Below are 26447 nucleotides of genomic sequence, written 5' to 3' on the forward strand. Positions count from 1 at the left end.
TTTTATGTTCCCTCTGGTGTTCAAGCTAAATCTGCAAGGAACATTAGCTCCTTGAAATGAGCAGTAGTTTCCCTCCTAGGTAAATACTAAAAACCTGGCAATTCTGACCCATTCAGCACTTAATGTCTCTGCAGACAGATGATTTGCTGCCTGCCAGTGCTCGGATCGACCAGGACCAACCCACTCCTGCCTCTCTGATAATTTTACTTGTTAAAGCTTTTTATCAAGGGCCTCTGCAAACACAATTCAGACACCCACTCTCTCACACACAGCACAGATATATGCTCATAACACTAAGAAAATACATAGTGCCAAAAGATAGGATGTGACGGGGCCAAATGAGAAGTAAATGGCCGAACAAAATAGCTTCCCATTCACTATTGCTTGTCACATAGAGATAAGGATACATCCTCAAATTTAGGCACTTGGAAGGAAAGACAGGAAAACAGCACACACTTGCAAAATATTCTTTGTAAGACAAAAAAAGCCAAGCTCAGAGAAACAGAGGATGGTTCATTACTGCCTTTTCTGCAAAACCTTAATTGTCTTTTAACTCTAATGTGTTCTCCTGCCTCTATGTATTTGCATCTGCTGCGCTGGGCTCTGGTTCTTCCAACCAGATTTCTGAAGCCTTGGCAATAGCTCTCATCCTGTCTCTTGTAGGAAAACAGAAGTACAAAGGATCCAGATACTGCAGCCTTGTAATAGCCCCAGATGCCAGAGTTGCAATTGTTACAGCAGCACTGGCACAGCTGGGGTCAGAGATCCCAACAATATTCCCTGGTGACCACTTATAAGGATTTGGTCGACAAATCTCTGTGCTGCAAACCTCAGTGAAAATAAAACTGTCTGCAGGCTTGACTACCCCAATGAGTCTGCCAAGCAGCTGAGTCAGTTACCCCAGACATGAACCTGTTGTTAAATGGAGGTGAAATTATAATGCTGTGGAGAAAACGGGTGGCTGGGACATCAGGACCCTGCTGTCCTCATCAACTGCTCTGTCCTATAAACATGAACACAGCTATAGTAGAAAAAAAACAGATTTGTACCTAACTTTCAGATTCATAAGACTGAGACTCTCTGAAAATGTCCCTAAACCCAGTAGCACTATCACAGTATCTGACATAGCTGAGACAAACTCCTCTGTGTATTTCCTTGGCATTCATATGAGCATTACAGCATTTTCTATCCACCCTATGGGGACATCCAATGCATGGGGGATTTCTAGGTCATGCCAGCAAAGAAAGAAGCAATATCTGTGCCTAAATGCTTAAGGCAGCCTCTGAATGAATATGAGAGAAGTTGCTGTGTAGGAGGAACAGCCTGGCAGATAACAAATAGGTAGGATGAAACCAGCTTCATTTTAATTCCCAAGTCAAACTTCTCAGGCACAACTATTGGAGGCTTTGCTATGACAACAGTGTGACTGCAATTGATCTTCACTCCTGAACCAGCTCCCAAGTGGTGCTCAGAGATGAATGGAGCAGGCATGGGACCACGGTCGGGTCCCCTGTCCCCTTGAGTCCAATCAAAGACCCAGGCAAAGAGCACACCAGCTATACCAGCTATAATATCTCATTTGGGGCTCCTCAGATAATTCCCTCCTGGCATTCTGCTGGGTGGGATGGACATTTGCAGCATCTCTGTCTCCTGCAAGATGAACCTTTCTTTGTCAGAGCATTCTAAGGACAAGATACAGTTTGATTTATGATATACACAAATGTTGTGATGAAGAGTATGGAAAGACTGCCAGGTGAATTCAGAGATAGCCTCAGTGCAGGTAGTTGCTGGGGGCACTGGGTGAGTTTTCAACTTAACAACAGAAAAACAAGCACAAACTTTTAAAGGAGAGAGAGGAAGAGGGGTTTGTTTCCTGCTGTCAATGTACAGTTTGAAGCCTTGTTTTTCCCCTGACTTTGCCCAAGGGTCCCTGCTCCTTTCTGTTCCGGGCGGCCCAAATTCGCTCTGCACCAGAAAGGGATTTCTTCCCAGCCCAGGGCTACTGCTAGAGGAAGGGTGGGAATGCATGGCAGGACCGACTCCTCCATGGCCAAGGCCATGGTGGGGACAGTGGGTGGAGGTGAATCCAGGCACCTCCATGCTGGAGTGTATTGCAGGCTGGGAGCTGTGTGGCTGTCACTGCCTGGCGCCCAGTGCTCTGCATGACTCAGTTATTGGACAAACGAGCAATTGTGCTGCCAAGCAAGGGAGTGAGCCATCAGTCAGCCTGGCTGGGTGTCCCACCTGAGAGAGCAGGGGTGGAAAAGAGTGGTGAAGCATCATGCCTCAAACACAGCAGAATTTTCCCAAGCTTGAGTTAAGCACATGGAAGTTATAGATTGAGCTTTTGCAAGAACAGTTGCAAGAGCAATAAACAGTTGATGGGTAAGAGGCTGCCCATGGACATGGGAAAGGTGTGGGCCCCTCTGCTGCAGTCAGACAACACTGCCACAAGGGACACTGGACAAGGGAGAAAGTCCCTTCTGTTCCTTCTGCTCTTCAGTCACATCCTAGAGAAGTGATGCTCATTGTCCCTTGCCCCATGCACTGATGTATCCACCCCCAGCTATCAAGTGAGGAGGAGCAGCAGCAATAGCCCCTGCTTTCACCCACCCACCCCAGGATGGGTAAATGCAACATGCTGCTTCCTTATTTCTGCTGAGTGAGACCAGGCTGAAAAAGCCAAGAGAGGTGGTCAGCATGGTGTGACAGCTTTCCTATGCCTACTGCCCAGAAGTGGATGCTCCTGTCCCAGCACAGCCCCCTGAGACTCAGCAGGGGCATGATTTCCAGTACCCCTTGCAATGGGGGCCTGCTCCAAAGCCTGTGGCAGCAGATAAGGCGGGATAACCCTTTGCCTTGCAAGATAAGGGAAAAGAACAATAGATGCAGACCCAGCTTTGGAGTGGTGCCAGGTTAGTTTCTGGGCCAGAGTCCCTGAAGAGGCTTATGGCAGTGAAGTTAAGCCCTGCTAGTCCCCTCCAAGATTACTTTCCGTTCTCCCCTTAAGCTCTGCAAGGTTATTGTCCTTTCCAGTGGAATGACTCGGGTGTCCTCCCAACACAGACAGGCAACCTGAGTGTTTGGAGGGGAGGGAAGGAAGGTGTCTTCTCCAGGGAGTAAAGACTCCTTGAGACAAACCTGCACAGCAGGGATAAGGCAGGACAAGCCAGCCGGGCAGAAGCTGAGCTGCAGCCTGTCCTGCTGTCTCAGGGGAGACCCGCACGCTGGATGTTCGCGGTTAATCTTCTTGCCGTTCGCGATGGGAACGGCTGAGCAATGACCTCCTTTCATGTGAGCTGTGCAGACAAAGAGCTCATTAGCAATGCCTGTGGCAAGTTGTTTTAATTCATTATTAATTTCTGGACATCATTTTCCAGAGGGAAAATTTTGCATTAATAAAACTTCCATGACAGACACATTGAAGGAGATGGGGACTGGACTCTGAGAGCAGGGAAATCAGTAGAGAATGGGCCTGGGATCTTCTGGATTCAACACAATTGGATGGTCAGCAGGATGCACCCTGTGCATCCCACAGAAATCAATCAGGGTAAACAGGTGGCATTCCAAGCAGAAACTGAACCATGTCCTCAATGATGCAGAGCTACAGAGCTGGACTGTGTCACCCTGGGAGCCGCCCAAGCAGGTGTGGAGACCCCTCTGCATCTGCGGCTCCTAATCCCCTTCCTGGCATCCTCCGTGTAACCTGTGTCACAAAAAGCAGCCTGTGGGGCTGTCATAGCTGCAGCTGGCTGGCCTGAACTTGGGACGGGGAACATCAGGAGAAATCCTTCGTCTGGACTGGTGAGGGCTGAACATGCTTTGCTGGTGGGCTAGGCTGCCAGAGCAGCATTACACAGCCAGGGAATCCCCTGCTGCTCCCTCCTGCTACAGGACCCTCTTTTCAGAAAGGCATGTAAAGAACAGTGTTCTGTAAATCAATTTCTCTTGTTACTAGAGAAATCAGCAGGGACCCAGCTGTAGTCCCGGCACACTGGATCTGTGGCCCTGGGGAAGAAGAGTTTGTTCCTGCTAAGTTCTTACTCCTGGCAGAAGCCAGGAGGAAAGGCTGAGGGACCCACACTCCTGTGTATCCGAGTCTCTGGCACAGACACTGGCCATTTATGAGCCAAACCCTACCCCTGAGGCTTCTCTGCATGGCAGTAACCTGAGTGCTTTCCTAGCTCTGGATCCATACTTGTACTCCCCAAATCCTACTTCAGCCTGGAACAAGTTGCATTTTGCAGCCTGGACTTCCTGGACTTGCAATGACATTTTCTATACACCCGAACATGTCAGGATCCACCTGCCAGGTACGATGGCACCAAACTGTGTCCAGGGGACTCCTGACACTCTGCAGAGCAGACATCTCTGCTGTGAAGTCAAGCCTGACTTCAGAGCACTCTGAGGTTTCTTCCTTCCTTCTTGGAGAGGCAGGGGAGCAGAGATGGACTCATTAGGGGCTGCCTCCTTATTAGCAGAATGACCCAGACATCCTTCCCTGCTCCCTGGGCCATGCCAGAGAGGCTTGTCTGCAATGATAATGCCTGGCATCCACAAAGCCTCAGCAGTGAGGAGCACAGTGAGCACATGGCTGGGGCTCTCTGCAACCCTGCAGGCTTGAAGCAGTGAACTCATTCCCTCCTTGCCCTCCAGAACAGCTGAAGTTTGTTCAAATAATGACTCAGAGGAAAGGGAGAGCTTTATTAGTGGTGTCAGGAGGTGGCAGGGAAAGGGCTGAGCCTTAGTAGCAGCTCTGTGACTTGAACTTGCCATGAAGAAAGATGATGAAAAAGCACCAAAGGCAGTGCAGGAAGGTCCATGTGGGATCACACTTGGCTGACACTCCAAGGGACGTCCCTCTGCAATTCCCCATTGCTTAAAGAGCCCGCTCCACACCCTAGACTACAGGCACAGCCTGTGCTAGCAAAAACTACACCAAGAAAACATCAATGCATGCCATGTCCAAGCTCTGTCTGTATTTCCTTACGTCTGTTTAAAGGAGAACTCAGCACTGGCAAATTAACCACAGGGGATGAGTCTCTCTTCCATGCACTCCAGTTGTCCTTGCACAGAGGCACTCTACAGGTGACTCTTCCCAATTAGACACAATGGCAACTTCCCTGAACAACAGCAGAGCACAGGGAGCACTGAAGGCAAGTAGGGAGAGGAAGGACGAGCCTGAGAGCTCCTTGGAAAAGGGAAGCTGCATGAGGAATGATGATTCAAACTGCTTCAATGGCAAAATCCCAGAGTTTCATGGCTCTTTGATGTATTTATTGGATGAGTTCATATTAGCATGAGCTCATTCATATGGGCTGCTGTACCCACTGGGGGAACAGGCTGGGGTCTGCTCATGGGACACCTCTCCAGTGCTGAAAAGAGGAAAAGGAGGACATGAGATACAGGTGATACAGAGCAAGACTTTGCTGCTCAAGGTGACATGAAAACCCCATTTTTGGTGCCTCCCAACACCAGCCACAGTCACTATCACACGGGTTTAGTGATAATACTGGCATGTTATGGGCATGTGCTAGCCACAGGATGGGAGGAGGAGGAAGAGGGCTTCTGGGGAGAAGGATCTCTTATAGACTGGCAGGACCCTGACACCACGCTGTAGGGAAGGGATGCCATCCAAAGGGACCTGTACAAGCTTGAGAAGTGGGTCCATGGGAACCGCATGAGGTTCAACAGGGTCAAGTGCAACACACATGGTCAGGGAAAGCCCTGGTATCTGGTATTCCCCAGAGACAGGCTGGGCAATGAAGAGATTGAAAGCAGCTTTGTGGACAGGGACATGGGGGTATTGGTGGATGGAAAGCTGGGCACAATTCTGCACGTGCAGCTCAGAAAGCCCAACGTGTCCTGTGCTGCAGCACAAAAAGCATGGCCAGCAGGTTGAGGGAAGTGATTCTTCCCCCCTACTCTGCTCTGGTGAGATCCCACCTGGAGTGCTGCATCCAGTTATGAAGCCCTTAGTACAGCAAAGACATGGACCTGTTGGAGTGGGTCCAGAGGAGGGTCACAAAGACGACCAGATGGGATGGAGGGATGGAGAAGATCCCAACAGAGGGATGGAACTCCTCTCTGTTTGACAGAGGCAGAATGGGCTGTTTCTGCCAGTCATTGTGGAAAATACAGCAGAAACACAAGCATTCCAGTATTAAATACCCAGTATAATTAAAAGACAATGTTACTGAGATTTGAGCAGAGCAAGGAACTCTGGAATCATGTGTTTCCCCAGTGGAAAGACAGACTGCCCACTTTTGGCAGAGAAGCATGTTTCTCTATGACAGCTTCCCATTAAGCTTAGAAATGAGTGAGTTATAGAGAGAGATTATCTATCCACAGTCCAGCAGTGCCATGAATAAAAAACAGATGACATGGTATTAGCAGCTGCTGGTATGTCCCTAGAAACTCAAGCACACACAAAGTATATTTCATTGTTTATTAACTGTCAGACAAGCCTATCTGTTCCCCCTCCCCCATGCCATAGCTTCTCCCTAATTCTCTGCAGCAGAAGGTTTCTGGGTAATGTATAGTTTCAACATATGGACAGACACGTGCCACCCAAATCCATCCAGCACAGACACATGTTGAGCTGTGGGAACCAGGTACCTAACTCACACCAAGCAATGCTTCACTCATTAAGGTTAAAAACACTGCTACCATCCACTGTCTCCTTGCTGGAGGGACTTACAGTGCCAAATAGCACAAGAATGCAGAGATGAGACACTGCTAAGCCAAGTGCTGCAATGCTCAGCACTGATTTTGTGCTGTAACCCAGCCGTGGCCAGGCACAGGCTCCAGGACTCAAACCACTGGTATTTAGCTGTGAGCAGGTTTGGTTTCTGCAGGATGGACTGTGAAGTGTGTTTAGCTCAAAGCAGCCTCTCAAGTCCTGTTGATTTGGTCAAATTTTGCTCAACATTCAAAGGCTGAATGTTTGAAAAACATATTTTTGGTGGCTTGAGTTGCAGTGCAGGCTGGGGAATGTGTGCAGTGGGGCCAGTCCATCAGCAGGAGAGGTGAGGTGGAAAAGGAACAGTTTGCATGAATGCAGAGCAATTCCTCCCGTGGCTATGCCCAGGCAGTCCCACCAGGCAGGGAACAGCGCTGCTTCTTGGGTCTGCTCCAGCCTTGGGCAGTGTAATCAGGAGGAAATGAAAGTGCCAAACGCTGCTTCACGCACAATTCTTCCCCTCCACCGACTATTAGCATTTGCTAATGAAGCAAGCTCCAGGTCCTCCCCACGAATTAGATCATCAGCTAAAACCAGCCACAACCCTGTGGTACAACACCACGGAGGTAAGGGCAATAAAGAGGCCCATACAGGCCCTGTGTGTTCTGACTCTGTTTCTCTGGGCATTGATACTCACTGGCAGCAGCGTTATGGACTGTAACTCCTTGCCTCTCCTGCTTCCTCGTACATGGAACATGTAATTCTTTCATCCAGGGGCCCCTGAACTGTCCCTCACTTGCAATTCTCCTCTTGTCAAACTGGGCCTACCAAAAGCTCTATCATCCTCTTGTTTAATCCTTTTCATGCATTTCCAAGAAAAGAAAAACCTGAAGTCACGCCATATAATGTTGTGTAAATACCCAGTAAGGGCCCTTTTGGTAATTATGTCATCTGAACACAGGGTAATAATATTGTACAAAACTGCTCAGGCTAAAGGCTTGGGGCTTTAGGGGCTGCAATTCCCCTAGTGGGATAGATCCTCTATTCCTCAACTCCACGTTATTATGTCAGTTTATTGAGTGCACATAATCAAAGCAGGCTGGGATGTAGTTGGGTGAAAAATTATTCATTGAAATGCAAAGTGCCTGGAGAGGGAGAGCCTGATTTTTTATCACGGGAACAGCTGAACTCCATCAGCGCCGGGCACTGGCGGCAGGAGCACTGCTCGTGCTGGCACAGGCAGCACCTCCTTCCCAGAGTTAGAGGTTGGCTCTAAAAACCTCTTTTCTTCATTTACATAAGCAAATGAGACAACTTGCCTCCAGCAGCCACCTCGGGAATGTGGAGGGTGGTGACAGAGTGCCACTGACGTTTTTTCTTGGAAAGTCAACACCCGCAAGTTGTGGGAATTAAGATTTATTAGGGTCAGAGAGAAATAGACAAAAAAAATTCCCAAGTTTTCTAAAAAAATCTGTTTGGTGAGAGGATTAGAAAGACCCTACTGACAAGTTGCCTCAGAAATATTCACAGATAGCTGCATTTGTGGGTTCAGCTGATGCCTGACACTCCATCTCTTAAGTCAGAAGGCATTGCTGATACCCTCTAATTCCCCTATATATTAGCCATGGGAATCTGCTTAAATAACTTTGCAGTCACAGAAAGCAAAAAGCATGAGCTGGCCAAGTCTGCATGGCAAATTCATGTCAAAACCAAAATGAGAAGCAGTTGGTGGGATGAAAAAGACGCTTTTGGGTTTCTAGCATCCCTCCTCCCTTTCTTGTGTGATGCAGAGGCAGCTGCACTCTTCCCCCATTCAAAAGGGGTCTGTGTCAATGCCCAGTGACCCCATTCCTCTCTGTTGCCATCTGTATGATCCCTCAACTCCGGCAGAGTTTTCAGGTGACTGCATCCAAAGAGGCCAGCCAGCTGCAACTGGTAGTGGGACAGGAAATCTGTCCCGTGCTCAGTTCTTTCTCATATCCATGACAGAAGCCTCAGCACTTCCTTCTTCCCTCCCTCAGCCCTCTGCCCACTCCATCCCTTCTCTGTCTCCACTGGGAACAGCTAATTCCCCACATATATAGAAAGAGCCTGGCTGATGTGCTGAGGATGGCAGAAGGAAAACCCCAGGTTTGGGGCTGGCCCTGGCTCTGATTACATATTTTTTGTCCATAGACCTGAAGAACAAGGAGATTTGGTGCCTTAGTGCATTACATCCTACATGAGAATCTGGCTCTCTGTCTCCTGCAGGGCTGGGGAGAGGGAAGGATGCTGTGCCTGGCATTCAAACTGATGTCCTGGTCTGCCCTGGGATCCCCCAAGAGTCTGCATCTCTGAGCTGTGCAGTCTGGATGTGAAGGCTTGATGCACATCACATTCATGGAGTATCTGTGCCAGGTCCCGTGTCCCCCAGTGCACCTCCTGTGTGCCAGAGTGCTGATCTGTGCCTGCACAAGCAGTCCTTTCTGCACAGCATTTCCAGAGGAAAGTGGTGAAAATCCTCACATATGCCCCTGGGATATTTTTCTGAGGATGAGAAAGATCACACAGGGTAACCTTGTGTGAGGACTCAAGCCACCCTTGAGCCCTTTCCAACTGAACGGTGGCCAGGAGCATGAACTGAGTGAGAAGATCTGGCCAACCACAGAAGCAAAACTGCATTGGAAGAGAAAGCAGAATTCTTTTTTGGAGAGATTTGATGGAAAGTGTGGAATTCCTTATGCTGACTGATGTAAAAATGGCTTTTGTAGCACTGCCAAAGTCACTGCCAGCTCATCTAATCAGCCATGAAAACATCACTGAAGCAAGTTAAAAAGTTGCCCCAAGTCAATTTGCACATGCAACTTTTATTATTCTTTATTTAAACTTTCAAGATTTGCTTTTGGATTATTGGAAGAAACAGATCCTTCCTCTATTATCTTTCTTTGGGTTTCTCCCAAATCCTAACACAACATCAAATCGGGTTTGACCTTTACAAGACACTCCTGAAGACAAGCTTGGCTGGCTGCTTGCTTCACTATGCGCTTACTCCAGCAAATACTGTGTTTGCAGGAGGCTGCTCTCAACTCCATGAGAAGTTTTATAGCAACATCAGGAGCTGCATGCTGTGGGTTAATACACCTTTAATGAAAATACATCCCAAATTTGACAGGTTTGATTTTTTTTTAAACTTTCAGGGAATTTAGAGGAAACTTACGAGGCACTAACTCAGAAGGACTGGTGCAAAGAAAAGGTACTCACTTATGTGGACCCAAACAAGAAACTTTCAAGCAAATTCAGTTCCTTTAGAGCAGAAGAAAAGCCATTCCCGTCTATGATAATCAGATTCACAAGCCCTTTAAATCACCCTCCATGTCTTGAACCTATTAGTGATCCATTTGCTAGCTTCCCATCTCCTCATGCATGAAGCATCTACGAGATTTGTATGTATAAATGAGAAAAATATGGATGATAGATCAGCATAGCAGAAGGAAAATACCCCCACACAGGAGCACTTTGCACTGGCTTAGGGCCAACGCTTTCATACAAGCAGTGGAGTGAAGCATTTGTGCTTTAAAGCAAACCATGACTTTCAAGGTCACGGTGGTTTCAGCTTCTCCCACTCCACCTGATCTCCAGGTCACTGGGACTGGGTGTGTTTGGCACTTGGATCTCCATGGTCTAGCAGCACTGGCTTTACAGCACAAGTTACCTGAAGAAGGCCATAGCAAACCACGCTCCCACAGCCTCAAAGAAGCCTGGGTAACCAGGCAACCCTTTCGTCTTTCCCTCATCCTTGCAAAGAGTCAGAGAAGTCTCATGTTTCAACACAAAGGCATTTAACCTGTGGAAGATGCCCCTGCAACAGAGATGGATTTCATTGTCATTATCTGCAATCAGTTTAAGCAAGCAATGATAAAACTGAGGCTAGACATATCTCATGGTTTTGTCTCAGAACTGGGGTCTCAGATTTTTCACCTTCCTTTGCACATGAAGCTGCTGCAGTGACAGATACGGAGGCCAGATTAGATGGAGCTCTCCAACTGGAGATTGATGCTGAATTAATACAGACTGAAGCAGCTCAAGATGCTAATTGCACATGCTGGGGAGTTAAGAGGGTTTGTGTGCAGGGCTTTGGTTCAAACCCTTGTCTTAATGCAAAGAAAATGACACAGATATGGCATTCTCTGCAGCACTCTGGGTGGGAAGTGAGGTGGCCTACTTTAGGAAAGTATGTGACAAATTTATTCAGATAATCAGTATTGTAAATATTTGGCTTAAAGTATTTTGGATCTTCATGAGTACTTGCCTTTCAGTTTCTGGAGATGTGTATAATTTTGAAACAGGGTAGTCAACTGCTGCAAGAAAGTCAATTGTGTTTTAAATCATCTGACTGTATCACATGTGGCAAATCAAACTTTGAACATGAAGCGAGCTTCAGAGGCAGCTTTCTGGCCAGGAATCCATTTCACACTCAGCTGACAATGGGGCTTGATAAGCGCTCGGCCAATGTGAATAACCAGCTGCCTTCTATATATATTTCCATTTGGTAGTGTCTGCTGAAGTTTTATATCACTGAGAGATTGTTGGTATTCTTTTAAAGCATTAAACCTACCTTGACAAGGTCAACAACAATTTCTACAGAGGTCAGCATTTTTATTTTGAAATATTTGATCATAATTCTATCAAACATTAAAGAAAGAGTTTGGCTGGGGCACATAATGAAATTGGACAGCTCACACAATCCATTTATCTTTTCGACTGTAAACCTTTCAAGCGCTCTAGTTCATCCAGTTTCAAATCAACTGTAGAAATGTCCATCTCTCTTCATGCAGCCTCACAGAAATTGGTGCTTGGAAATGCTCTTGATCTGTTATTGCTGATGTGGAAAAGGAAAAATAATTTCCCAAGACATACTAGCTTAGCTGCATTCTCATGTTTTGTTTGCTTTTTAAAAATCTCTCCTGAATGAGGATGTTTATTTCCATCCTCACTCAAAGTCACTTCTTTATCGCTGAAAATATTAAGTTAAGTGAATGCTTATTTTTGTAGTACATTTTCTAAACACATTAAAAGAATTTATTTAAAAAACCCTCTGCTAGCAAACCTAATGTTAATAAAAGTAAATAAAGGAAATAAACAGTGCTAGGTTGGATGCATAGGATTAAGTCATCCTGTTCTATTTCACACACCAATTATGAGTGCAGGGAAATGAATTAAACTTAACAAGATCTTCATCCTCATGTGCTGAGACTGGGGAAGGAGAATGCCTGCAGAAGCATAGTGGGTACATGGGCTGCATTCATCTTCTCTATCTATACTCAGGGATGCAGTCAAAAGAGCTGGCTCCACCAGTAGATTCTCCAAACATCCAGCAGTGTTGGATTTCTCTCCTCTAAGGAACTGCTGAGTTGAAGCATATTGGTCTTCCTGGATGTTCTCATCAGTTTAATTATCTTTGCTATATTAAGAACATACCACAATGTTTTGAAGCTTCTGGCTTAACACACTCAATTGTAAATCACTCTATGAAAATTCTACACATCAGACAGACAGCTCTTCCCCTGGGAAGGTCAGGAGAGAGAGAGGCTGAACTTCACATGCCAGATGTTGGTTACATTGCTCATTGCCTGATGGCAAAGCTCAGATGTTATGGGGAGTCAAGCAGTCAGGGTTAGAGAGAAATGGGATAGCCAAGGAAGCTGCTTTAACCTTGAAGTCAAGTAAAAGTGTGATGCATTGTGTAGGTGCAGCTCCCAAGGCACAGGAAATCAGTGCTACCCCGCTTACATCCTCAGTGGTAGTCTGGCTTCCTGGGCCTGAGTGTGGTCCCCAAGTTCACCAGAGTGGGGGCTGGGACTGGCCCCTGACTTGGCTGGGCCTTGGGGCAGGGTCTGATAGACCTGTAGGACTGTAGGACAGAGGGTGCCTCCACTCTGGGTGAGCACCCACGAGGAGACTTTGCTTCTTGAGTCAGCAGAAGATGCAAGATATAACCAAGGATTAGGTTTGTGATAGAACTGTGGCTATTTAAGAGGGAATGGAAAAAAAATCAACAACTTTTCATCTGCAGAAGCACAGAAACTCGCCCTTCCTTCAGGACCTCCGCAGTCTTCCCTACTGAGCCTGTACATTCAGAGCCTATATACGAAGCCAACTTCAGTGTGTGTCCCTAAGAAGCAAAGTTTTTCATGTCCAGCATGCCTTGGGACACAGCTGCCTGGATCCTCTGGTCTGGCCCCCTCTGTCAGTCACAGCAGCCACCACAACCAGCACTTGCCCATGTCAGTAGCAGAAGGACAGGGAGAGGACACTTCGAGGAGCAGATCGAGGTTCAGTGGGGAAACCCTGGGCACAAGCAAGTTCTGTCTCCACTTCTAGATGGATCATCCTGGTGCACATCAGGGTAGTCAGGAGCCTAAATGGGTCCTAGCAGCCCCGCCTCCTCACAGCTCTGTTCTAATGCCTTGTAAGCAACCCTGAAGGTGAATGGGAAGGGGACAAGGATGCTGGGCTTCATTTTCTGACTCCAGGCTCACCAATGTCACAGTGCAGCCCCCATAAGTAAAGAAGGAGGCAATGGAGAAAAATTATTATGGGCCACAACTCAGAAAAAAAAAAAAAAGCAAAATAATACTTGCTCACCATAGGAATTACTGGGAGAATAAGAAAGGCTTATTTCCCCTGGTATTTGTAAAAAGAAGTGCTGGTAATAAACCAGTTCTATTATAAAGGAGGAGGGTGAAATTATGATATAGTGAGTGTTTTTTATTAAGAAAAACCAAAAAAAAAACCCCAACCAACAACCAAAACAAAACAAAACCCAAAAACCCCCAAACCAACCAAACAAAAAACAAACAAAAAACCCCAACCTGTTTTTCTGCAAAGAAAGAATAAATAAATGAGACAGAATGGTTAGGAGAGAATTCAGGCAGGGTAGAAACAGTTAGTGATAAACAGCTACTAAGAAAATAATTGGAAAATGTAAGTGCATACAAATGTGGGTGATGACCCATGTACTGGGGCGATAGCAGAATTAGCCAATGAATGTAATGAACCATGAAAGGAGAAGGTTGGAGACTATGGAGAACTGAGGAAATTTTTCTAAGCAGGAGGGGTGGAAAGCAAATAAAGGCAGCCTGGCTTCTGAAAAAGAGTGATCCTTGGCCTGTGGATGGGGAAATGTCCAAGTGTGCTGTGCAGTGTCATGGCACAGGGAGTTAGTTGCTGGGCACAGGCTGAGCTTCCTTGACAATGTCCAGAAAATGTCTTTCTGGGTTTTACCCAGCCACATCCTCACTGCAAAGTGAGATGGAAGTGATGAGGCAACTGTATCTGTTGCTGCTTTCATGAAACCAGATGTGGAAGATGGGCAGGAGCAGATCCCACAGCAGCAGTGTGGGCAAGGACATCAGAGACCCTGTTCCCAGTAAATCTCATGGAGTGACAAAGTCTGATAAGCTGGGCCAGACTGGAGATCAGTCATGCTGCTGGCAGATGCTGGAAGCACAAACACCTCCAGAAAATGATGCTGGAGGTCTTGTTGGCCTCTGGCAACTGAAGGCATCTCTGCCAGCAGCCACACTGCCTGTGTGACAGATCTCCCTCATCTCTCTCTCCCTCCTCATATCCTACCAGGTGGCTGTGGGCCGACCCCCAGACTTGCTCTTTGGCAAGGAGCAAACAACTTTGTAATTTCTAACGCTGAAGGGCTGCAGTTTTGGAAAGATTTGCACTTCATACATGAGGATGATGAGAATAATCGCTTTTAATGGGATTTCTGAAAAACTGAGGAAGGTGAATAAGGGCAGGGAAAAGGTTTTGTCATTCTCCATTCATATCATTTGTCATTCTGTGATAAAGCAGGAGAGATGTTTCACTTGCAGTAGGGAATTAGCTTTGACTTTTGAGGGGCTCAAGTGCCTCAGTGTCAAAATTCTCTCTTCCTTCACAGACCCTTCCACAATTGTGTGGTAGTTTTTATCCCTTGCAGTGGAAGCATGCCGTGCACTCAGTGGATATCTACCTCTGATCAACACTCAGAGCTTCATTATTTAAACAGTGGGAGCTGCATTTCTATTGGTTTTCCATTCCACAGACCTTGAACAGTGGTTGACTAAGTGAAAGCTTTGGAAACTGGGTAGCCATCGTCTGAATATATCCCCACAATTTATTTGGACTTTGGTATTAACCAGGAGCATTCAGCCAAACTCAGATTTGACAACAGGAGAAAAAGAAGGTCTCACCCCATCCTTTTCTCCTCATGTGTCTGGGCAGCCCTGCAAAAGCACAGGATGGGCTGAGTGCTGCTTAGGAGATCCTTGCAGCACAGGAAACACCTGTATGGGCTGCTGGTCATCAGCTGTGCCATCAGCTGCTAAGTGGGAATAACACCCTGTACCATTAAACGTACCATTAAATCACAACATAAGATGTCCTTTTCCACAAGTATATAGCCTCCTATTGAACAGAATTCAGTAGGAAAACCTTTACTTCTACATATTCCCCTGCCAAAATTATTCCTCTGTAAATAGAGCTTCAAGAGCAGCTTGTTGGTCACTTCAATGTCTGGACTTCAGCTAGATTATTGAGGACTATGGGAAAGACCCTATATATTTAGAAAGACAATGTTCCACTCCACTTGCCATAAGGATCAGGAAAACATTTGCCTGCCTGTCTGCTCTCCCAGAAAGCTCTGAAGATGTGATTGCAATTTGTCTAAAGAAAAGGATGCCAGAATCTCTTTGAAGAGAAAAGAAACTCCATGGCAAATATATTTCACCCTGCAGTGTCTGAATACACAGAGGAACTCTTGCTGGTAGGAAAAGTTATAAAAAAGAGAGGAGAAATCTCAGAAAAGGCAAAATTCTCAAACACAGACCTAATCTCACACAGAAAGTGGTTATATGAGAGCAAAGAGATATGTTATATCCTTATAGTATAAACCACTGCTGCTCAGTGGAGATTCATCCATCAATACCAGAAGAGAAGCTGGCCATGGCTCTTTGCTGGTTTGCCAGAGTTTTATTAAATGCAAAAGAATGCCAAGTCTGTAATGTCTAAAAGTGAATTTATTTAACAATGAACTCTTTGAAAAGGGAGTCCCAGATGTGTAATTAATAATGAATCAGTGATGTGAAATCTGATCCAAAGCCTACTGAAGCTGATAGACAGACTCTGACTTCAAGGAGTTCTGGATAAGGCTCTCATTAGGCAAAAAGAAAAAAAAATTAAAAGCTGAGCCAGCTAGTTGGTTAAAAAAATATTATAGCTTGGATTCTGTGCTAAACAGAGACATACAATAATCTGCACTGCACATAAATCCCTTCTCTGCTGACAGGGGACTCACACATTTCTGTGTCTGAAGCTGAACTTGAAATCTAGGAGATAAAATAAAATAAAAAAAGAGCTGTGAGAGAGAGTCCCAAAAGGAAAACCTCCAGTGGTTTGAACCACAGCTCATTTCCTCTTGGCATGGATGTGGAGATAGCTGTCAGATCTGTGTCATCTGGAGGCAGCAGATGCTGCTGCTCCCTGCGTGCCGAGGCCGTGCCCGTCCCCCGCCCTGCTCCAGCCTGAGCACCCACCTCTGCTCGGCCCTGCTGGCTCTCCCTCAGCTCCACACAACACACAGCACAGGGATTATCAGCCTGGAATTCCTGCCAAGCCCAGCAGAGCGTGGTGTCCAGAGGGGGATGCAGCTTGTCTTCCATCAGTGCAGCTTAATTCAATTTGTCGGGGATGCAGGCGGTTTGGGTGAGCCTGATCCCATCACCACCAGCCCAGCACTGGCCAAACTGAGAGTGCACTGAGAGTGGGGCTCTGGCAGACTCTGGCTTTCATTTGCCTTTTAGTATGACTGTAATGGGGAGGTGGAGATGTTTGTTGATGAACTATTTCATCGTTCCATATCTTTTATGGGACACATAAAGTGCACACATTAAGCCATCCCCTTGAGTCAAATATTTTTAAGTACAGTAACACAGCTCATTTTTAAGTAATCAAATAATAATTAAAAATAATCGTCTCCCATTTCTGCTGAAGAACGAATGCATCTACATTGAATTTGCTTCTTTAACAGCAAATTGTAACTCAATCTAAATGTAAATTCCTGGAGAATCTGCTATCTAATTCTCATTATTTCCACTTGCTTAATGCAATTAGAAACATCTGTCACTGATCAACTGTCCACCCAGTGAAAACAAATAATAATTCATGCTCTTTGCCTCCATAGTGTTTTTCAGGGAATGGACTGCTTCAGAACCAGCCACCAGAGCCCAAGAGCTAGAGCTGTGCAAAATGCTTGTGACAAGCTCTGAATCACAGCAAATGTGCCTGACCATCAGTGTCTCTGTAGCTCAGTGACATTTGCTGAATAATTTGACAAATTGCCAGACACATATAAAAGTCACCACCCTGCTTTCTAGAAATATTTGGCTCTGGGGTACCCATTCTCAGGAATATATGATGTGCTGCCAGGGACAGATCTCACCTCTTATCCCAAAGCCTGGACCCAAAGTCATGGTGAAGCACACAGATGGACCTTTGGTCGCTGAAGGAGCATCAAAAGGCCTGTGAAAGGGACGTGAGTGCAGGGAGGAAAGACAATGGAGTTACTGGGGCTGCTGTGTTCCCAATTTATCTGCCTGAGACAAGAGCGGAGGGAAACAGCAGAGTAAGACGCAGTCAGAAATGGGATCCAGTGTCCCTGAGATGAGCCAGGTCAGGGACATGGATGGTGCTTCCTCCTCTATAAAGCATATTAGTACATATAAACTCTGTGGTTGCTCAAAAGACTATAAAAATGAAAAGAGAAGAGGAAGTTTAGAAGAACTAAACATCATGAAACAGGCTTGTTCATCCCCTGCCCACTAGAGATAGGATGAAGAAGGAGTAAAGGCAGAGTCCAGGTGGAGAGGTATTCTAATCAGGCATCTACTGCTGAAATGTCCTCAAAAGACAGAACAAAATTAATCCAAAAACTAGTATTTCAGGTAATCAGGAAATTCCACAAGCCAATGCCACAGCCAAACAGCCTTTTTGCCTTTGAGCTGCTGAGAAGCACATCCCATGCAATGGTCTGGCTGGGACGTGGTGCTGATGCATGGATGCTGGGATAAAAACAACAAACAATAACACAACAAACCAACAAACATCAGAGGGACTGGGGAAACACAAGCAATGGCCTTGCCCACATCACCATGTGGGTCAGAACAACTCTACACATTAAGTGGTCATCCTGGCTTCAAAGTGAGGAGGGGAAAAGAGGTGAAAATGGCTTGGCTGGTGTGGTTTATTTTATTCTTAAAAAGGGTGGACGCAAATCTCTTTAGTTCATTCCTCTTCCAGGAGACAAGCGTAATTCAGAGCTATTACAAGATCCACTCTGACAAGCTGAAGTCTCTCACACTGTCTGGGCTGCCAAACCAGGAGGGCCAGGACGAGCTGGGAGTTCTTGGCCTGTTCATGATCTCGTCAGGTCACATTTAGTCACCACTGCACCTCCACTCCAACCCCCCTGACTCCTCCATCCTGCACTGTAACCACAGGGTTATACACCCAGCAATGAGCCAGGGGTACCTCTGCAGCTTGGCAGTTTGGTCCCAGTGGCCCAAAATGTACCTGTGCCCATGGGAGGGTGAGGGGATGCCTGTAGTGCTCAGTCCCTGTTACTCCAGGGGATGAAGAGGATGGTGGCTCCTGGAGATGTGACAGGGTCCAGGCTGCAGTGTGAGACTGCTGCCTGCTTGTACAGGGGGCACAGGAGGCACTTGTTCTGCTAATGGGGACGCTGAACACCGGCAGTACAGAGGAGGGGAGACTCCTCACCAAGACAGAGATAAGTCACTGAACAAAACACTGTACTATTAACCAGTTTTCCCAAAGATAAAAGCTGGCATGTTTTTCTGGCTTTACCTCCAAGCATCTGATTTGACCTGCTACCAAGACAGCTTCAAAGTCAGAACAGAGACTGAAGCTTCCTCCCAAGGCAGATTTAGAATTGTGCTTCTTCCTCCCCAAATATGGGCAGTTTCCCAGGAAAGGTAATCACAGGAGGGTTTTCATTCAAACATAACTGTAATGAGCCATGTCTGAGTGCAAGAGAGATGGGAAAGTAAAAGATATCCTATCCGTATTAACAACCTCTCATCCAAAAGGATTGCCTCTTTGGGAGAGGTCGGGGCAGAATGGAAGGGGAGAATGGGTACATCTTGTTGCTTATGATGAGCCAGTGCAGGTTTTTTACAGCATGACCCAATTATAAGCCAAGAGCCATCTCCTCTGTCCTGAAAATTAGAAAAGCTGATGGTTTTTCTGATGATATCCAGTATTATGGCCGACACAAGTGCCACAGGCAGCATTTCTGTGACTGCCTCCCTCCTCCTCCAGGCACCCAACTCATGGCTCTGCTGCTGTCAGCAGCTACTGCAGCCCTGGGGGAGGAGGGGAACTCAGGGAAATAATCCACGAAAGAGAGAGACAAATCCATTTCGACTTCCCAGAGCCCAAAGCTTCCCCATAAGTAGGCACTTCTCCAAAATAAAGACAGAAAGGACCAACGAGTCACACACTGGGAATACAGCAAGGGTTGGGGGTTGGAGATTTGCGCTATCACTTGAGGCATTTTGCATCATTTCCAGAGACAATGGTCCTAAAAAACACACTCCTGGACAAAAGCAGAGGGAATGGACCAGGACTGTAGAGGGAGAGGTGGGGTAATCAGAGCTGGGGAACACTCAGGTTTCCCTCAGCATGGTCTCCTTGCCTGCCTGTGCTGCTCATTCCAAGCCTCCTGCCCCCTCTGTGTGGTTGCAGGTGTCTCCTGTCCCTCCTGTGCCACAGGCAGTGGGCTGAACTAGCCCCAGCAGCCTTTGCTGCTAGCACAATAGTGCCAAACCCAGCTCCTCTTTGCTTTGCTCAGTGTCACTGCCAGGTGTGATGCTCAAACCTGTGTCTGTGTAAGCACATCTGAGCTGCTCTAAAGCCCCTGGCCTGAATCCATTGCTGCAGGCAAACTGCTCCCACCTGACACCATGCAGCCGTGGCCAGCTGCTGCTTTGGGTTACCTGCAGCAAGGGAAAGAAACAGGAAATAATTTCCCAGTGAGACAGTTAAGACCCTTTTTGCTCACTGTGTGCAATGCTCCTTAGCTCAGGAGCCTCACTTGTGGACAAAGCTCTCACTTTGTCATGCTGAAGGAATTGCCTTTTGTTTGAAAGTTGAGATCTTTTGTCTAAGTTAGGTCCACTGAGGCTGAAAAGGAAAGGGAATAGAAAACAATTTTCTATAAGCTGAGTAACATGGCTTAGACTATCAAGCTGCTCACCCATTCACTATCAACCTAGTATTTGTACTGCGAAGCCTGATGGCAGCAATAAGGGGAAATGTTCCATCCTGAAATGCTAGCTCCAATTGGAAATGCACCTTTTTTACCTCTGCACGAAAGCAAATCTGCTACGCTGCCTCGTTCATCATTTCTCCTGAGCTACACTCCTCTAGATGGTTCAATATCTCCTGGAATCATCTCCAGTACATCTGTTATTATTTTTCCAAATTGCTTGCTCAGACCATGCTATATATAAAAAAATAATTTTCTATTTCCACTGTCTTCCAAGAGGCAGCTTCTATCCTGTGCCACATTTAGCACTTTCTCACCTGAATTTACTACTTGGGATTCTTGTCCAGCCAGGAGGACGTGAAAGGAGGAGCTGGAGGCAGAACAGGACGGATACAACCACCCACAGTGTGAACAGCTATGAGAGAGCTGATTGCAGAGAGTCTTATTGCAGTTGAGGAGAGAAAGGGACACGACTCATTTCAGATGATCCCTTCTAGGATGAGCTGGGCAGTGCCCTACAAGTGCCCTCCTCCCTCCACCACCTCTAAAAGCGTGGCTCAGGCACAGACACCCACACTGTTTGTGCCTGAAGTGAAAAGAGGTGAATCTCACCACTGCCTGCTGTGGAACACCTCAGACAAGCCAGGGCTGGAGGTGAGGGATGGGATGTGGCACCAACACAAGGGCTACTCCACCATGAAGGAGCAGCAGCAGAGAGGAGGAGGAGCTCTGTGAATTTCAGCCTCACTGTCCTGCTGCTAAACCTAATTTACTTCCACTGTTGAGCTTGCTGGTGCCCCACAGCTGAGCAGATCCTGCAGTTGCTCCTGGGTGGGGGAAGCAAGGCTGGGTGACACTGGCTTGTCCATGGCTGGAGCAGCATCTCATGGAATACAATGACATGTTTCACAGCCACTGCTGGACACTGGCAGGTTGGTCCAGGCTGAACAAAAGCTCCACTGAAGCCATGGAGCAGCTGAGCCTGGCAGAAACAATAGTGAATTTTAAAATTTCTCCCAAGTAACTGTGAGTGAGATGTTTTCTCTGTAATTGACCCATTAGATGTTGGATGTCCCATTCCTGTATTGGTGTATGTGGTGGGAGGTCAGCAGGACAACCTAAATTGCTGATGCTCTGCAAAGCTTCAGGAGTTACCTCACAGGAAAGGAAGTAGCTTTCTTCCTTCACCAGATGTTTTAGTGGGATTTTCATCAGCCCCTCCCCTGCCCCCTCACAATTTTGAAAAGTTCCAGGTGTGCTCAAAATTAAGGGTTTTTGACAAATTTTAGCAGAAGAACTGCAAAAAATACTGAATATCTTCGCCCCCATTTAGCCAGCTGTAAAGAACATTCAGCTCTCAGCATATGCAATATGAATAAACATGTGTCTTCAGCTTATCTCTCTCCTGACAGCTCACAGATAGCTCCCCAGCCTGTATTAGTTTAAATGCAATTTATTCTGGAAGACTGATAATGGGGGTATTGATTACGCAGCCCTTTGGAAATCACACCCTCATTTCACTCTGTGGAGGGCAATGATTGCCATTCCCAGTTCATTTTCTCGTGAGGCTGTAAGTCCTTTGCTGTGGGAGGCTTTCTCCTGAGGCTCCTGGTGGACACACAGGGCTCAGTACCAGGGGTCCGAGGGCACACGGGGTAAAACCAGCTCTCAGCACTGTTCAGAAGCCATCAGGCAGCTCAGAATGAGGGGAATGTGCAGCACTGCTGTACCAGGGAAGCATCTCCCCCTCCAGCTAACTTCCTCAAGACACACAAGTACCTCTGCTCTCGGCAAGGTCAGTCCTGACCCAGCACATTCTCGGGGACACTTTGCTCCCAGCGGCTATTGCTCCCTGCCTCCACCTGTCCCAGCTTCTGCTGATGCTCCTCCCATGCCTACGCTGAGGAACAAATCTGGACAGGCTGAACTATCCCTGCTGGGTTTCATTAATTTCCAGTCCAGCCTTTCCCAGACACAGCTTTGCTTTCTCTAGAGCTGCTTGACCAGATTGACCTCCGGTGCACGGCAGATCCCCTTGGAGGCTCTCCACGTTTGGGCTCGCTGTTGATCCCTGCCTGCAGCTGTGCACCCTACTTGACCTCTTCAAATCCTGCTCCCTGTGACCCTCACTGATGTGCACGACCTGCCAGCTTGCTCTGCACAGCCTGCCTTGCTGGAATGTTCTTCTCTGGCAGCTCCATCCCCTGAGTACCATCTGTAGCACGGGGGTTGTGTCCATTCTCACCCACGGTGAGATCTGGGGAGCCTGGAGCATGCAGCACAGCTGGGAGCTGCTGAGCCTGGACCAGCACCACTCTTGCTCTTAATGGAGCCAAGCCAGGGTGCAGAGCAGAGGCTCTTCACCCCTAGATCTGAGCCCGGCTCAGGATTTCCCTCTCAGATGCTAATTCTGCCTCCTGTCCTAAATCTTTTCAGTTCTGCCCTCATAATCAAGGGCAACCTTGGGATTATCTGCTTTGCCACCTTCACCTTGCCTGAGATCCCTCTGGCTCTTAAGCTGAACTCCCCAGCTCTGCACATCAACTTTCTTTATTTTCTGCCCCTGTTCTCTTCTATTTCCATTTCCCAGCAAACACCCTCCCCTCCAGGTTTGACTTCTTTGGACTTCTGGGTTTGCTGGAGCCTAAGCTGAGAACTGAACCCCCGAGCTACAGCCCTCCAGTCTGACACCAGAAGTTCTGTAAGCCATGGATGGCAATGGTGGATGCTTTTTGAGAGAATTAGGCTCTGCAGAGCAGTTCAACAGAGGCACGCCTTGGAGGCTGGAAGGATGGATTTGGTAGCACACCTGGCTCTCCTGGTCCATTTTTCATTTATCCATTTACCTGGTCTATGACAACATGTAGGTATTGTACAGCAAGTGTGTCTGCAGGAGGTGGGCTGGCTGGGAATGCTCCCAGCACCACATTCACCTTGGAGCAATGCCAAAAGTATCTTTTTTTTTGGTAAACAAAGAACTTTTCAGCAGAAGAGCTCCTAGCTCATAGTTCACTGGTTGCTCAGTGAGAGCACAGACATGAATTGCCAGGCTGGGGTCCCACCTCCCTTTTGGTACAGCAATCTTTCCTCCATCTCTCCCCATCCCATAGTGACCAAGCCCTGCCATATATTTGCAGTTTGCAGCTGTGCTCAAAACGATCAGGAGTTTCAAACAGCAGCCTGGGAGGCACGCAACAAAGGCCAGGATAAGTCTTTCCTGTCAAGAGAGTGGCTTCACACTCCTCATCTGCCCTGAGCCACAGGCTGTGAAGGGGCAATTCTGTGCTTTGTCCCAGTGATATAAATCCCACTTCAGACACTGCTTGGCAGGATCCTCCTGAGCTGATCCAAAGCTTTGGACTTCCATAACTTTTAATGCCAAATATGTTAAAACATCCCATTTGCAATTTTGCAAATACTTGCTGGGCTGGACTACAGTCTCAATCTTGGTGTAGTAAATCAGGATTTGTTTCTGAAAGAAACCACAGTCCTAACACTGCAATTTGGGAAAATAAAGTCTTCTTTCTAGAAGGCATATTCGAGGCCCCTTCAGCACAAATTAATTTAAATTATGATTCAAATTCAATGTTTTCACATTTTCTCAGTGTGAGGGATTGGATCCTGCCAGAGTCCTAGTATAAAAGTCCACTCAAATTCAGCCTGGTCTCCAGTTGTTTCTCTGCCCTACAGAAAACATGCTTTTTTTTTATTTTGGAGAGGAGCAACACGTCACCCCATAACCTTCAGAGCCACTCAGAGGACAGTGATAAGTCACTTCTGAGCCCTTGTATGACGGAACATTTTTCAGCTGCTTCACTGCAGGCATGGAGAGGCTGGGTGGGAAGAGGGGATGCAGGGATCCCTCCTCGGGCACTCACCAAGGGTATCACTGAGCCCTCCAGCTCTCCATGCCCAGTAGGACATGCCCTACAGACAACTCCAAGAATATACTCACTGGGCAGCTCCTGCAAGGGGGTAGGGAGGGCAGTGGGGCTGGCACGGCAGTACTCACCCCTGTGCTCGCTCCCAGCCCAGCACTGGCTGCCACTGCCTTCCACAGGGATGGTTAAAAACCCCTTTGGAGCAGAGCCTGGTGCTCTGCAGGGACTGGAGCTGCCTCTCCTGCACGGCAAGGACAGCTACTGGCACCCAAACATCTCCATTTACGGTCAGGGCTGCGCAGCTGCATTTCTGCATCAGCCCTGGAGCTGATGTTTCCAAAAGGATCCCCAGTGTTGGCAGTGGAGCAGGGCTGGACCCCATTCTTCTGCAATTATTGTGTCTTCCCTGGGGAGACTGAGGCCATCCTGGGGCTTGTTTTTCCACACTGAGGATGGGATGTATTGCTGGTCCTCGTGCAAAACCTGCATCCAAAGTTAGGGAGCTTCTCCTGATGTAGGCAGGTGCCAGCCTCAGCACCACCTAAAGGGGAACTTTGGCCATTTTTCCACCATGCCAGCCCAGGTAATCACCCTGCTGATGGCACACAGAAGTGAGGAAGTAAGAAAACATGGGTAAAACCCCATGGATTGCAATTTCTTCATCATGAGCAGTACTGAAAATACTGCAAAAACTCCAGCAGATTCTCGGGAGGAGAGCAGACTGTTTTATTTCTCTCTCCAGCCATAATTAATGGAGCTATTGCTTTCAAAAGGTGCCATTGCTTCCCCAGGACAGTGAGCCTCAGGCTGATCCCAGAGGAATGGGGGACACTGGTGTGCTCCAAACCGAGCATCCCCCCTGGGATAGCCCTGCTGGGGACATGGTGACAGCCATCCATGTGGCAGTGAGTCAGCAGCCCATGGGGTGCTTTGCCAGCCCGGCGCTGGCTCACAGCTCCAGAGTCTCCCAGTCTGGCTTGGAGGTGGTTCCTGGGCATGAGATGCTGCAACACAGCAGGCACACTGCAAACAAATCCTGGGCTCCTGAAAGACTCCTCACCCACTCAAAGGAGAGCTGGTTTTGAGCCAGGCAAAGAGGGATGCTCAGTGCATCCCGTTAATTTTGGCTGTGCATGGACAGGTGTCACTGCTCACGTGCTCCTGGATTCACCTGCATGGCAGCTGGGAGACAGAAACACTGCAAGAAGAGTTACTCAAGAAGTGTCCACATGGACATATAGGTGGTTAATCACCAAAATACCTACAGGTTGTGCTGACCTCCCTGTCTCTCCCTGGCTTAGTGCTTCCTGGGAAGAAGGTTAGAAACAAATTTCCCAGTTATTTCCTACAAAATCGCAGAGCTTTCAGACCCCACAGACAGCTCTGCTACGAGCCTCAGATGAGCTCCATTTCTGCAATAGCTCCTCCAGAGAGAAAGAATTAGGAGGCTTAACACTTCTGGATGACAGTTGCCTGAGCTGCTGTCAGATAACAGGCACAGCCAGCCAGTGCAGGAGCCAGGATCAAGCCAGGCTGCCTGATTCAGCCATCCCAGAAAAAAAGCCACGTTCATAAACCCCACATGAAAAGGAATGAATTGCCAATTACGCAAAAGTCTTTAAATAAAGCAACACAAACCTTTCATGTGCAGCAGGCAAATGATACATGGTCACTGGGAAATTATATAAATGATAGGGAGGCTGCGAGAGGGGAATGGAGGAAATCCATTTTCCAGAAGTATGAAAATGGACTTGGTTGCTGAAAAAGATTAGCTGGATAAAGCCAAACACTTTAAAAAACGAACCGTGCGAGAAACTAAACATGCATCAAACAGAAACAGGAAAAAAAAAAAACCCAGATTGTAAGATCCAAGGAACCACACTCTGCTCCTGCTCAGAAAGAAAAAAACTGTCCAAAAACCATGCTGTATAAACTTGCCACACACCCTAGATCTTCAACAGGCATTTATCAAATGAAACACACACCAAATGCAACTCTTCTGCCTAATCCCAAGTCAAACAGCCTTTGAGTTTCAGACCCTCAGGAAGAGATTTCCATATGATCCTCCTCTGTCTGTTTATGATTAGCCCTTCTAAATTTCAGCATTTATCTGACAAAACACATTGGGGAGGGTTTTCTTTTATCCACAAAGCCTGTGTTTCTGCTTTTCCATAGCTGCTGCTGCACCACTCTGCAGCTGCTTGACTTGGGAGGACAAGACTTCAGTCAAGACCCTTTGTTTGAGTAAAGCCAGGATCTCTTTCCTGATCATGGTAACCCCAAGCCCTTGCATTATGTGCCAACACTGAAGCAAGCCAACGTTCACAGAGGGGGTTATAAATGCTACCTCTGAGCCAAAATCTCACTTTTGGGGGACGGTAATGCAAATAAAACCTAAGTGCCTGGTGGGTCCAACTGGCAATAGCTGTGTGGCCTGTCAGAGGGGTTTTTTGCAGTTTCGGGAGGGAATTTGTGGTGTTGAAACATTTCAATCTGGCCTGGCAGAGCTGTCACACTGAGCCACTGCTGACTCCTGTGAGCAGAAGCACCAATTCCACTCCCTGTC

At 47.2% G+C, this 26447-nt stretch overlaps 1 protein-coding gene across 10 annotated transcripts in view; it reads right to left on the bottom strand.

Moving 5' to 3' along the window:
- Nucleotides 1-26447, bottom strand: part of FRMD4A (FERM domain containing 4A) — a 357044-nt gene that overhangs the window by 96323 nt on the left and 234274 nt on the right. The gene's annotated exons all lie outside the window — the stretch shown is intronic.

Source organism: Motacilla alba, chromosome 1A (assembly GCF_015832195.1).
Source record: "Motacilla alba alba isolate MOTALB_02 chromosome 1A, Motacilla_alba_V1.0_pri, whole genome shotgun sequence".
Lineage (NCBI taxonomy): Eukaryota > Metazoa > Chordata > Aves > Passeriformes > Motacillidae > Motacilla > Motacilla alba.